Genomic DNA, 15,625 nt, shown 5'->3' with positions numbered 1-15,625 from the left:
AATCGCAAGAAAATGCTTTCAGCTCATAGTGCAATGTTGAAAAACTTACAATGCTGCACAACAGGTAAGGCCTCTTTCCGCTGCTGCCAAGCGAATTTTGGGTTTCTAGGAATACATAACTATATTTATGAATTGCCACATTTGCATACCTCTTGAGTATGACACGGCATACCAATTAAACACAGACCCAATCAAAATCTAAGTGAGTAGTATTTCACTAATTCGTGTCGATAGAGGCATGCTTGTGTACAGCTACTTTCGTCGTAAGGTTATCATGGTTAGTTTTATTTCATTTCTTATAATACAGTGCACAATTTTCGTAAGGTTTCCTTTAGTGTTGTTAAAACAATAGTAAACATGAGAGAGAAATTAATCATCAACGATATATGCGAATTCTCTGATGTTACCTATGACAGTCTGACAAAGCACATGCAGTTTATTGATTACATGCATGTAGAAAACTTGTTCTAAGTTAAAGCTGTCAAACAAAGTTTGAAGAAGAATAAAATATCACTACCACACGACGGCTAATGTAGAAAATACTTTTCTGACATATTATGGCACGATGCGCTCTCCCTGCACATCTTCGAGATGCATCTGCTGCCTGCTGTCTATTAAACCTGAATAGAACAAAATGTCAAAGTAGTTAGCCCTTTTTCCACATGCGACTAGTTTGGGTTGAGAAGTGAAGGGAATTATGTTCAAAGTTCCATTAGATTGATGCCTTCAGCAGAGAGCAGAATTGCGTTTTAAAAAATGTAGCACTGAATGTATTCGAACTCGCGACATCTTATCTATGCTACAAGCTGACACGTAGCTACATAAGCTCCAGAGCTCGGCAACTATTCCTCCAGAACTTTTGGATTCCACAGCACTGTGAGATTATGCATATGGCCAGGTCTTGACTTCTGAGAGACAAACAGTTACAGCTTTTCTTTTGGACTGAACGACGTTTTCTAGTAACAGATAGCGCAATAGAATAGCTCAAGTGGAAAGGAACACTTCCTATTTAAACTTCTGCATCCTACACTGTTGGCAGTTGTGTGTAGGTGGCAGTTATGTGATTTTATTTCTGTGATTACAAAATAGTCGAATGTATGCACTGGGTAGCCGAGGCAGCTAGTTCATGGTGATTCGGTCAACCAAGTAAATGAATTTACTAAACATGCTGCAAATTACTACAGGGAGCCTGTGTGTCAGAATTCTCATCCAGTGTGGCGCAACTGCGTTACGATAGAAAAATGACTCGCAGAGAAGAGGATTTCGTGGTCTGTTGGACGGATGGTAGGTTGTTATACCTATGGTCTGGGTTCGATTCTCACTTCCGTCAATGATTTTAGATAGGGAGAGACAGATTCCATTCTCTCCTGGCTACACCAAGTGAAGGAGATATAATGGCTGCGTGGTCTGAAAATTCACATTAAAGATGATATTCCTTCTTTACCACGTAGACGGTAGGTTGAACCACAATAAAGTCTGGAGTGGCGACATGTAGAAACTCTATCACCAGTAACCTTTCTTATACTAGTTATTTATTTCAAGTGACGACACAAACGCTATGTATGGTCAAAGGACACTTATTCCATCTTTTATTTGAGCTTCTGTATGTCGATAAAATTGGTTCTAAACTGGGAATGCCCTTAACGCGGAATTTGATCCCTTCGTGGCAATACAGCTCGGCTACAATTTGTTGTTTGTTCAAAACTGCAGATTCCTCAACACCTTCACATATTACGCGTGAATGGGATCGAATCCTGGCCCGGCACTAAAGATTTAATTATGTATTATCAAGCTCTATCAGGAGAACACCTATCTGCTGGTGGATAATAATTTTGATTTTTAATGTATTTTCATTCGTTGTCAACACTAACGATATCTGACGCTTTTAACTCCCAGTGAGACACAGAACTATTTGCGAGATGACTGTAAGTTCAAGATGCTATTCTGAGCAGCTGGTGGAGAAAAATTCGGTAGCTGACGTCTCTTTGTGTGTAGTCAACAACGATATGTGTGGGGCTCTATTCCCAGTGAGCGCTGAACTCTTCGTCATATTATTTCAGTTCGTCGTGTCATTTAATGTTCATACATATTCTCAACTAGCTGCTCGTGAATAACTTTAATTTTTAATGTCATTTTGTGTTAAATAGTTCAAATGGTTCAAATGGCTCTGAGCACTATGGGACTTAACTTCTAAGGTCATCAGTCCCCTAGAACTTAGAACTACTTAAACCTAACTAACCTAAGGACATCACTCACATTCATGCCCGAGGCAGGATTCGAACCTGCGACCGTAGCGGTCACGCGGTTCCAGACTGAAGCACCTAGAACCGCACGGCCACACCGGCCGGCCCCCACCATCCGGTATCAATGCATTACCCTATCATCCATTATATATAATCATTTTCATAGTACACTTGATATTATAGATGAGTAGGACACAAGACAGGACATAGATAATGTCCGTTTGACATCAACAGTGTTTAACATTTTACTTTTTTTGAATAGGACAATGTTCCTCCCCAATAATTTTTAGATTAGTTACAATAAGCTTACGCTGCAAGAGAATTCGCTTGTATTTTTCAATATGTGGTCTGTTGTCGGTTTGAAGGCCTTCCATAACATCGGCAAGGGAGACATGCATTTGGAATCTGTTCATCGTTACGGGGTCAAACAAGAGGGTAACATTACTGAAACAATGATCGGGCTACTTAGTATATAATAGAGCATACAGATTTCAAGGAGGAAACGTATGAAGACGCAGACTTCCTCGTTATCAATATGTGCGGCATATCTTTCGTGTTAACGAAAGTAAATTCCCGCTTTACCTCTTCTTACGTGTCAAATGAAATGAATGCCATGAGGAATAGAATATTTGTTGACTGCGTCTCTTCTTGCTTCCATCCTTACCAACATATTTCTTCATTCTCGTGGTAATCATGACATTCTATGTGTATGCTGCAAAAGATTGCAAGTGGACAAATTCGACATCGAGGTGCAAAGCGTTATATTCAATTCGAATAAGCTTCCGGTATATTTTTCCTTCTTTGTATTTTTAGATGATTATGAACGTTACGGAAAATTATCTCACATGCTTTATGTTGAATGAGAAACATTGAATGATCCGTTTTGCTTTCCCTACGTTGAAATGATATAATGTCGGCGTCAACAGCCTTTTTCCACGCCGGAAGCTGAAACTTGTATGATTCTGGATTAATGATAATTGAATGTCTCATATGTATACATAGCCCACAAGGCGACGTCAGAAACCATCAGGGGAGAACGCCGCATAAAAACCAAACGTGCGCGCGCGTCTCCACTCTGAAGAACCGTATCGGAGAATCACGGCAAGCATTTCGCTGAAGAGCTGCCTCGTCAGAGAGCCTAGAAATGGCAGCGTCGTAGCAAGTATTTGTCAACACTCTGATAGTGCATTTACTTCCGGGTGTAGGTCGGCGTTACCTCGCTAAATTCTCTTGACATTCGTTTTCCACATCGAAGACTCGTACGCTATAATCCACTGCAAGATGACACAATTAGAAAGTATATTTAATTTCTGGACTCCAAGAACGGCGTTCTTCACATAAATAACACCTGTTTGTGTGTGCATTCGGGAGGACGACGGTGCAATCCCGCGCCGGGCCATCCTGATTTAGGTTTTCAATGATTTCCCTAAATCGCTTCAGGCAAATGCCGGGATGGTTCCTTAGGAAGGGCACGGCCGATTTCCTTCCCCATCCTTCCCTAATCCGAGCTTGTGCTCCGTCTCTAATGACATCGTTGTCGACGGGACGTTAAAACAGTAATCTCCACCTCCTCTGTTCGTGTGTTTAAGGTTGCGTTTTGAGGCTCAGGCAACATCGCAGTGACTGTATTCCGCCCCTGGCAGCCAGTGTGTCGTTAGCTCAGAGGTTCCCTTGTGCGTTGCAGTGCTTGTACTATAAGACATAGCAGTTCGAATCACGGTAGAAGCCGCTGACTACAACCTTTTATTTTCCATTTTAATTAATGGAGTTGCAAACTGCTAGTAAAAATTTCTTATGCGAAATCTGAAGAATGCCTTTAAACATCAATCTTCGTCCGATTTCGACTTAGTAAATTAAGTTAATATCATGGATTTCTGCTTTACAAATTCCAAGGTGCTTCACTGTAAAATAGACCCTGAAAAGATTCAAACCGACTGTCAACGATATAAATTTGAGCTTTGTTCGTCGTATAGGTCTCACATGTCAGAAGGTTGTTTATGAAGTGCACATGTTCATTAATACAGTTCCCTTCTTCTAAATTTTTGCAATAGCATTTAACTGTAGACGTTTTCTAACACCGGCGTTAGCAATTCCTTTCCGTTCTCTGAAACCTTCAAAACGACAAATTTTTCTGGCTTAAATCTGATGACCTTAACTATCACTTCCGATCAACAATAAATACTTCATGAACTCCAAATGTGCAGTGTTCCTGCACTGCTACAGAGCATGCATTGCAAGGTATTCACACAGTTTATCGCATAGACTTACCATAAGGAATGAAACATGAACTGCAATACACTTTACACCACAGACGCTCACTCTGGCTTGACGAAAACATCCAAACATTGACCAAAAGTTGCACAAATAATTGAGTTTGAAAGGAAAAGAAGCGAGGTATGAAGCATTTATAAATTCATCGAATGTAGTGAGGTGGTTTCATTTCGTCCCAGTCTATAAAATTAATTTCGGGCCATACTCAGCTCTTGCCGATTAATGTAATATAATACCCGCCTACTAATCCGGGCGTCTGTCTCCGTTGCTTTTGAGCGTGAATGGAAATTGTAGAAATTTTCTGTGGAGCAACATTTAATAATAAAGCGTTTTAAATCATCAAAAGCGATGAGCGGTAGCAGGCGCTTTCGATAAAGAACGGGGGAGTGCAGCGCCGCTGCTGTCGCCACGGCCGCTGCCAGTAGCCAGCAAATGGATCCCGGAGCTTTGCCGCATACGGCGTCCAGAGGAGGACAGTCTGCAGGAAATCTGCCGCAAAATCGTTACTGGATAAAATTTTGATATCGGTGTGTCACAAAGCGAAATAGACTGAATCTGCGCTACCATTACATTCACGTCTTCAGCATTCAGACAGAAGAGGCTATAAAAATGTTTTATGCCAGCTGCTCTCGATCCACTGACATCACGAACAGGAACAACGCACGCTACCCCTAGACCACAGGCGTAATCAGTCTAGAGTTTCTCTATCGTGGGACAAGTTTTCCTCCAGGAAGTGCCGCAGTCTACAGTGTTGCCAGATTGCGCAGATAACCGGACTTAGAGAATTAGCGAGTTGGCCAGTTTTTTTGTTCCATGTCGCGATCGGCGCGGACTTAGCCTCTGAAGCGGCCGGCCGCCGGTCAAGTTTTATGTCAAAGATTGTACATAAATAACAAAGTATGTAAGAGCTTAATCTACACTCATTCTCATAATTAAGGATAATGCTGATAGATGCTGAAACAATGCTCTGGTGGGCGGTTTGCGGGTTTAAATCACCTCGGGGTATAACCATGCGGTGCATTTGACCTGCGGTCGTCGCACGGTTGCGCTGGCAGCAGTCCACATATGCAGAGGTGTGTTGGTGCATGTAAGAGTATGGTGCAGCAAGTAAGTATGCAGACGTTTTCAGACGTGCTAATGGTGACTGTGAGTTGAAAATGGCTCAAAGGACACATATTGATGACGTTACGAGGGGTAGAATACTAGGGCGACTGGAGGCTGGTCAAACACAGCAGGTCGTAGTACGGTCCCTCTGTGTGTCACAAAGTGTGATCTCAAGATTATGGCAACGATTCCAGCAGACAGGAAACGTGTCCAAGAGCTATAGTACGGGACGTCCACAGCGTACAACACCACAAGAAGACCGATATCTCACTATCTGTGCCGGCATATGGCCACGGAGTACTGCAGGCAGCCTTGCTCGGGACCTTACCGCAGCCAATGGAACAGTTGTCTCCAGACACAGAGTCTACAGACGACTGAACAGACATGGTTTATTCGCATGGAGACCTGCAAGGTGCATTCCATTGACCCCTGGTCACAGGAGAGCTCGTACAGCCTGGTGTCAAGAACACAGTACATGGTCATTGGAACAGTGGTGCCAGGTTATGTTCACGGACGAGTCCAGGTATAGTCTGAACAGTGAATCTCGCTGGGTTTTCATTTGGCGTGAACCAGGAGCCAGATACCAATGTCTGAAAGGGACCTTTATGGAGGTCGTGGTTTGATGGTGTGAGGTGGGATTATGATTGGTGCACGTACACCCCTGCATGTCTTTGACAGAGGAACTGTAACAGGCCAGATGTATTGGAACGTCATTTTGCAGCAGTATGTCCACCTTCTCAGGGGTGCAGTGGGTCCCATCTTCCTCCTGATAGATAATAACACACGGCCCCACCGAGTTGCCATCGTGGAGGAGTACCTTGAAACAGAAGATACCAGACGAATGGAGTGGCCTGCCTGTTCTCCAGACCTAAACCCCATCGAGCACGTCTGGGATGCTCTCGGTCGACATATTGCTGCACGTCTTCACACCCCTGGGACACTTCAGGAGCTCCGACAGGCACGGGTGCAAGAATGGGAGACTATATATACCCCAGCAGCTGCTCGACCACTTGATCCAGAGTATGCCAACTCGTTGTGCGGCCTGTGTACGTGTGCATGGTGATCGTATCCCATATTGATGTCGGAGTACATAAGCAGGAAACAGTGGCGTTTTGTAGCGTATGTGTTTTCTCAACTTATCACCAATACCGTGGACTTACAGTTCTGTGTCGTGTGTGTTCCCTATGTGCCTATGGTATTAGCGCCAGTTTTGTGTAGTGCCACGTTGTGTGGCACCACATTCTGCATTTATCCTTAATTTATGAGCATGAGTGTATTAATCAATGAAGCTATTTTAGCGATCTTGGTTGTAAGGTGTCAGGCAAATCCAACACCTTCCATGAAAACCCCGACAAGATAAGCAAATCCGGCAGTATGTCACATAGTTCCGAATAAATCCTGACATTAAATTAACCAAAGTAATACGATCAACGAGTGAGCAAATGGAATACCACAGACTAACACAAGAACGCCTAAATGCATGTCATACCTTCCCACTGTGAAACAGACGCAGTTCTGTGGGGAGAAACGAGAACAGAAGCCGAGAGCAGAACCATGTTAAGCTAGAAGGCCCTACGATAAGGGACGGACACCCACGTTTCCAGCAAACCGCCAGGACCACCCCCCAGCCCATGTTAAAAGATAGAGCCCTCCAGAAGAACGGTATAGATCTTACGATAACACTAAAAGGGCCACACCAGCTGCAAGTTTTAGCGTGAGACTTTTTCGCGTCTCTGTTACGTTGCAAACGTTAAAAACATTGGCCCACCACGAAAAGTATAACGTTTTTCATTGGATAGACACAATTTTTGTAGGCAGGGCTTAAGGTTAACATTGAGACCCTAATTTGTCATATGAAAACACAGCCAGATAGTTTTTTTTAAACCAACTTCGGGGAATTGTAGTAAGGAGAAGTTAGGAGAGAGTTGCTTCCGAGACGGCGAGCTGTATGGAGCTGCGCCGCCCGCCGCCCCCTGACGCTGCCTAACCAACAACAAGGTAATGAACACACGTGATGCCGCATAACAGCGCATAAAGCTTCACTCAGAACTGCAGAAGTCTCATCTGTTACACCCCCTTTTTACGTAATACTAGTGTCGATCGTCAATTACATCTCATGGTGTTCACATGTGATACTTGAAGTAAAAATCTGAAACGCGAGGATTTTTCTGTTATATAATTATTGAGAAGCCACATCAGCCACTGTAATTTACGACAAGTTAGATAAGTAATTAAAGATAATTGAGGGTAACTGTAGACCGTTTTGATAGTTTTCTCTTTTGTGATTATAGATGTGATATGGCATAGGTCATGCTTCGATCCATTGTGGAACTTGGAAACCTATTCAGGGAATATTCGTTCACATTTTTGTTGAACGCAGTTGGTTTTTATCATCCTGTATCAAAACATTTCCTTTTATCAATAGTGCAATTTATAAACAATGTTTTGTGAGTAGAGTAAAATTTCCAATGGTAAACTTAACTGCTTTTTCGACGTTATTTTACCAGCTAACTAAAAATAGGAAAGCCTTGAACCCCTTCCACTAAATTTAGTTAGTATTAAGATTCTTTTACAGGGAGTGAAGTGGAGCTGACGCTGAAATCATTAAGTATTTGGTTATATCATCGCTAGTCTCACTGAACTCTTCTGAATTCTACATGTCATGTGTGGTCTGGCGTCTCCTTACCAGCAACAGGTCCCAGGATCAAACTAGTCAATTCCCTAAAAAACACGCTCAGAGCGTCGTTGCGCGAAAGTGGTAGGGAGACACGACTTAGAACAAACAGACACCATGCAGAATGTTATATGGTATAGGACTTTTGTCCACATATTATATAGACCTAATGACGGAAAAAAATCTCAACAACAACAAAGATGTGCGACATAAACAAAAGTTGGTGGACGTGTTTCTACGTCTCAGGCTGCAAATCATATTTGCTTTAAATATACGCTTTAACGGTCATGAGCATTAGTTACATTTGAGACTGGACCTGGTGAGTTGTTGTTGGTAAAGAATACCATTAAGACGCCCTTATGAGCACCTCACTGAGTTTGATCGAAGTCGTGTAATAGGGCTACGAGAAGCCGGATGTTCCATCTGTGATGCCGCAAAAAGACTGGGAAGGAATGTAGCCGCTGTACATGTTTGGCTGGCAGTGGTGGTCACAGGAAAGTACGGTCGTAAGAAGACCGGCCCCCGAACGGCCGCTTGGCTACCGAGACAGAAGACCCGCCTGTGATGGTCGTGTGTTGGTTAGTAGGCCAGTTGAGGACGTGCAACCAACCTGTCTGCGTGTTACACGTACTGCACGTACTGGACGTTTTCGTATCACAGCAGGAGCCCTCTCTTGGTTATCCACTCATCGTAACTGCAAAACTGCACCCTCCACGCCCACACCGGCATGATGGCCAACACAACAGGTCTACTGCCATCTCTGTATAAGGGTTAGTATTCACTAAAGTGAGGTGTCGCAGGATGTGGGTACTGCGATGTTTGCGTACGTCTGGTTAAGGCTAACCATTAATACGCGCTCATCTGGAGATAGACTGGGTCGAAATCGAACGAAGGGTAGCGGTTTGAAGGGCAGAGGAAAAAAAGTGTCAGGGCAACAGCCGAGGGAAAAAAAAAACCTCTGCGATAGATAGGTCGGGTGATAAGAGCAGTAGCGGATGTCTTGCTGCCTGCGATAGGTCGTGCAAGGGTAGGCTTTGTTAGTAGTGGGCATCATGCGTGTCAATACCTTGACGTTGTGCGGTTTTGCTGCTCGGAGGCTGGCGCTGGGTGCTGGTGTAGAGTCCTCGTTCAGCGTCAGCAACCTGCAACATTTAGGTTTATTATCGTTTTTGTGTCCGATAGGTCATATATCGGAAGCACAGTGTAAGGTAATGTTGGCGGTTTGTTTGTGCGTCAGTGGGCGAGCTCGTCGGTGTCCCTGCTGTGGCCTGTTGGTCGGCTCTAATAGCAGCTGGTAATTACCAGTCAGTGTTGCTGATATGCAGGGGTTTGCCGTCGTTTGTCACTTGTTGGTGTATGTTAGCTTACCATAGGTGGCTATGCCGTAGCTAGCAGTGTCTTTGGCCGCTTGTGCTTCCACCTATGGTTGTGATCAGTCTCGTGATTCGACCTGCATTTCAGCGGGTGTTTTCGAACAGGCTAACCTTCGCCCATATACCGCTGTTGTAGCGCATCATGCTCTGCAGAATGTCGACATACTGCCATGGCCTGCCAGATGACCGAATCTGTCTCCAATCGAGTACATATTGGACATCATCTGACGACAAAACCAGCATTAACCACCCCTTTATTGACCGGCCAACAGGTATGGAACTCCATCCCACAGACTGACATCTGGGGCCTGTACAACATAATGCAGACACATGCGACAGTTCCTAACTGTTGCTGCTGAATAGTGCCTCTTCCAAACAGCATCCCATACGAGCAAACCAGCTGCTTCTTTAACTGTGCTTATTCGTACTTTGGGCACTTGGGCTACACACGGCTCTGTTTAAAAAGAATACCTCGATATAGTCATAGGGTCGAGCCGCACACGTCTTCCTTCATGCCCTCCAGCTAATTCGCTACAAATAGTAACCTGTAGCTGTGATCCTACAGACAAATAGTGTATGCTTTGGCTAAATTTGTGACTTAATAAAACACACAGAAATATGAAATATAAATTAAATGAATAATTTAATAAAAAAGTTTATACTCCAGTGTCTGTAACACTTTTCCAAGGAAGTGTTATAGGCCCTCTATTGTTCCTGATCTATATTAACGACATAGGAAACAATCTGAGTAGCCGTCTTAGATTGTTTGCAGATGATGCTGTCGTTTACCGTCTTGTAAAGTCATCAGACGATCTACATCTACATCTACATCTATACTCCGCGAGCCACCTTACGGTGTGTGGCGGAGGGTACTTATTGTACCACTATCTGATCCCCGCTTCCCTGTTCCATTCACGAATTGTGCGTGGGAAGAACGACTGCTTGTAAGTCTCCGTATTTGCTCTAATTTCTCGGATCTTTTCGTTGTGATCATTACGCGAGATATATGTGGGCGGTAGTAATATGTTGCCCATCTCTTCCCGGAATGTGCTCTCTCGTAATTTCGATAATAAATCTCTCCGTATTGCGTAACGCCTTTCTTGAAGTGTCCGCCACTGGAGCTTGTTCAGCATCTCCGTAACGCTCTCGCGCTCAAAACGACTTGCAAAATGATTTAGATAAGATATAAGTATGTTGCGAAAAGTGGAAATTGACCCTGAATAAAGAAAAGTGTGAAGTTATTCACATGAGTACTAAAAGAAATCAGCTAAATTTCGATTACGCGATAAGTCACACAAATCTGGAGGCTGTAAATTCAGCTAAATATATAGGGATTACAATTACAAATAACCTAAATTGGAACGATCGCATGGATAATATTGCGGGCAGAGTAAACCAAAGACTCCGATTCATTGGCAGAACACTTAGAAGGTGCAATAGGTCTACTAAAGAGACTGCTTACACCACGCTTGTCCGCCATATTCTGGAGTACTGGTGTGCGGTATGGGATCCGCATCAGGTGGGACTGACGGATGACATCGAAAAAGTACAAAGAAGGGCTGATCGCTTTGTATTATCGTGAAATAGGGGAGATACTGTCACAGACATGATACGTGAATTGGTGTGGCAATCATTAAAACAAAGGCGTTTTTCGTTGCGACGAGATCTTCTCATGAAATTTCAATTACCAGTTTTCTCCTCCGATTTCGAAAACATTCTGTTGGCACCCATCTACATAGGGAGACATGATCATCATGATAAAATAAGAGAAATCAAGGTTCGCACGGAAAAATTTAAGTGCTCGTTTTTCCCGCGTACCGTTCGAAAGTGGAACGGTAGAGAGACAGCTTGAAGGTGGTTCATTGAACCCTCTGCCAGGCACTTTATTGTGAATAGCAGAGTAATCACGTAGATGTAGATATAGATGTAGACGACAGAGAATTGTGTTGAATAATGTTTATTTAGTAAAGAACGTCTCAAATACGCGAAAAATGGTCCTATGATATTCAGTTAAGAAAACAGACAAAAAGTCCTTATCGAATGCAGTTAAGTTACGTTGAGAGCGTTATAAGAATGGTAGGAAAAATCCCACACTAAACAGTCATCAAAGATACACGAAAACTAGGTCCATTCCGTGACCACATCACACGGAATGTTCATCGGCTCAAAACAGTTCAGAGTTCAACATGGTGATTTGTAAATTATCACACGCGATACAAAGACTAGTAATTCATATTCTATTTTCAATTACTCAAATCAAGCGGCAAAAGCCAGAGTCCCACTCTGGCGCACATTCAGACCACTCGGAATATTAAGTCCCTTCGGAAGTTGAAGTATGGTAGCGGCCATTCACCGCCCGCAATCAGACACCTCCATCATCGAATATCCGTCGTTGCTACAGGTGGGTCTTCCTGCTTCCAGCACTTGACATCAAATGTCCAGGATCGCTCCTTTGAGCTCTTCACTCGAAAAGTCCCAGTCTTCACACGATTCCCGTAGTGTTCCGCCACTATCAGCTTTACCATTGGCTGAAGGCCATCACCATGGAAAATACACTCCTGGAAATGGAAAAAAGAACACATTGACACCGGTGTGTCAGACCCACCATACTTGCTCCGGACACTGCGAGAGGGCTGTACAAGCGATGATCACACGCACGGCACAGCGGACACACCAGGAACCGCGGTGTTGGCCGTCGAGTGGCGCTAGCTGCGCAGCATTTGTGCACCGCCGCCGTCAGTGTCAGCCAGTTTGCCGTGGCATACGGAGCTCCATCGCAGTCTTTAACACTGGTAGCATGCCGCGACAGCGTGGACGTGAACCGTATGTGCAGTTGACGGACTTTGAGCGAGGGCGTATAGTGGGCATGCGGGAGGCCGGGTGGACGTACCGCCGAATTGCTCAACACGTGGGGCGTGAGGTCTCCACAGTACATCGATGTTGTCGCCAGTGGTCGGCGGAAGGTGCACGTGCCCGTCGACCTGGGACCGGACCGCAGCGACGCACGGATGCACGCCAAGACCGTAGGATCCTACGCAGTGCCGTAGGGGACCGCACCGCCACTTCCCAGCAAATTAGGGACACTGTTGCTCCTGGGGTATCGGCGAGGACCATTCGCAACCGTCTCCATGAAGCTGGGCTACGGTCCCGCACACGCCCCAACATCGTGCAGCCCGCCTCCAGTGGTGTCGCGACAGGCGTGAATGGAGGGACGAATGGAGACGTGTCGTTTTCAGCGATGAGAGTCGCTTCTGCCTTGGTGCCAATGATGGTCGTATGCTTGTTTGGCGCCGTGCAGGTGAGCGCCACAATCAGGACTGCATACGACCGAGGCAAACAGGGCCAACACCCGGCACCATGGTGTGGGGAGCGATCTCCTACACTGGCCGTACACCACTGATGATCGTCGAGGGGACACTGGTAGTGCACGGTACATCCAAACCGTCATCGAACCCATCGTTCTACCATTCCTAGACCGGCAAGGGAACTTGCTGTTCCAACAGGACAATGCACGTCCGCATGTATGCCGTGCCACCCAACGTGCTCTAGAAGGTGTAAGTCAACTACCCTGGCCAGCAAGATCTCCGGATCTGTCCCCCATTGAGCATGTTTGGGACTGGATGAAGCGTCGTGTCACGCGGTCTGCACGTCCAGCACGAACGCTGGTCCAACTGAGGCGCCAGGTGGAAATGGCATGGCAAGCCGTTCCACAGGACTACATCCAGCATCTCTACGATCGTCTCCATGGGAGAATAGCAGCCTGCATTGCTGCGAAAGGTGGATATACACTGTACTAGTGCCGACATTGTGCATGCTCTGTTGCCTGTGTCTATGTGCCTGTGGTTCTGTCAGTGTGATCATGTGATGTATCTGACCCCAGGAATGTGTCAATAAAGTTTCCCCTTCCTGGGACAATGAATTAACGGTGTTCTTATTTCAATTTCCAGGAGTGTATATCGTTCTAATGTGGTACAGACTTCATTTGACACAAATTTGACCACTTCCCAGACTAATAAATTACGACAATGTTTAAATAAGGAAATGTTATAAACATTCAGTCAAACTCAAACTATTCACAATAAACGTAAATATAGGTTCGTACATAAATAAATAAGCGAGTATTCTTGCGCAACTATGCTCACGATATATGACAACAGACTGTCGATAAATTAAACAATTATTTATGCCTTCTTAGCAGAAGCGGGTTTTGGTTCTCTTTTCAGTTGTGATGTCCACTAACACATGCGACTGAGCACTTTTAAATTAGCACGGCTTTCTAACAGCACTTGCAATCAACATATGAATGAAGTTACTGGCAAAATAGGAAACTGTTAATTAAATAAATACACCAGTACGACAAAATATAAAGTATTGATGCTGTGTTCATATGCTGTGTAAATGTGGAGAATACGGTATTGTGACAGACAATTGTGTATAAAAAAAGACATAAAAAGCATACTTAATCAAACAATAAAACAGATACAGTTACGTAGCTTTCAGAGATGATGGCTATACTGCAATGCTACCATCTGAGATACATAGTGTTGCACTCGCATGGAGCATTTAAAATTTTTAATTCGGAGATTCATTGTGAAAATGTTGATCACTGTGAAATATTAACTTATGTAGTTTAAAAGACAATATTGTTGTGTCCTTGGATGTGCCTTGTTTATCGGGGATCGCCAATGTATTCACATTCACTTTAATATGTAAACTGTTATTTATAGCCGAAGGTTTGAGATATATACGAAGACAGTAACTTGTTCTCGAAAGAACAGTTACTGTTGATAACCGTGCAGCTTTTCCCTGGAATAAATGATGACTAACTGACAACCTCAGCTGCCGACAAGTGTTGTTGATATACCTCGATGTGGACATCTGAAAATGTGTGCCCCGACAGGGACTCGAACCCGGGATCTCCTGCTTGCATGGCAGACGCGCTATCCATCTGAGCCACCGAGGACACAGATGAATAGCGCGACTGCAGTCAGTCATCATGTATTCCAGGGAAAAGCTGCACGGTCATCAACAGTAACTGTTCTTTCGAGAACAAGTTACTGTCTTCGTATATATAGTTAAAGGCTACCCAGCCATTGACCTTCGTCTGTGCGAATGCGCACAGGTTGCCCAAACTCTTACGGGAATCGCCAAAGCGTGCGCGAGTAATGAGTGGGTGGGCAAATGTCTATAAGGTACAATACATATATAGAATTGTGGACAGTTGGGAATGTGAGTCTCAAGGGGAGTGTGCAAGGGATAAGTCCCTGCAGTTGCGCTATTCATCTGTGTCCTCGGTGGCTCAGATGGATAGAGCGTCTGCCATGTAAGCAGGAGATCCCGGGTTCGAGTCCCGGTCGGGGCACACATTTTCAGATGTCCACATCGAGGTATATCAACAACACCTGTCGGCAGCTGAGGTTGTCAGAAGTTTTGAGAGTTATAACTTATCCATCTTTAGGAGAGTCTGACACTCCGGCATTTCTCGCAACATTCTCTGTCCTCCTAAGCGACCGCCCGTCGCCAGAATTTCCCACACTGGGATTAACCTCCATCCGGCAAGCTGCTAGTCTTTGAATCGGTCACATAGGCGGAACCCGGCACTGCCGCGACGCGCCATGAGACCTGGGCTAGCTAGCGTTTAGCCGCACAACAAATTCGTCTTGTTGTTGTTGTGGTCTTCAGTCCTGAGACTGGTTTGATGTAGCTCTCCATGCTACTCTATCCTGTGCAAGCCTCTTCATCTCCCAGTACCTACTGCAACCTACATCCTTCTGAATCTGCTTAGTGTATTCATCTCTTGGTCTCCCTCTACGATTTTTACCCTCCACGCTGCCCTCCAATACTAAATTGGTGATCCCTTGCTGCCTCAGAACATGTCCTACCAACCGATCCCTTCTTCTGGTCAAGTTGTGCCACAAACTTCTCTTCTCCCCAATCCTATTTAATACTTCCTCATTAGT

General features: G+C 44.7%; 1 non-coding gene across 1 annotated transcript; it reads left to right on the top strand.

The window, feature by feature from the left end:
* Positions 1-14,953: 14,953 nt before the first annotated feature.
* Trnat-ugu (transfer RNA threonine (anticodon UGU)) lies at positions 14,954-15,027 on the top strand. Its single transcript has one exon. It is a non-coding gene; the product is annotated as a tRNA-Thr (tRNA).
* Positions 15,028-15,625: the final 598 nt, after the last annotated feature.

Source organism: Schistocerca serialis, chromosome 1, assembly GCF_023864345.2.
Source record: "Schistocerca serialis cubense isolate TAMUIC-IGC-003099 chromosome 1, iqSchSeri2.2, whole genome shotgun sequence".
NCBI classification, from domain to species: Eukaryota; Metazoa; Arthropoda; class Insecta; order Orthoptera; family Acrididae; genus Schistocerca; species Schistocerca serialis.
The sequence above is the reverse complement of the archived record's forward strand: the minus strand, read 5'-3'. Positions and strand labels throughout refer to the sequence as shown.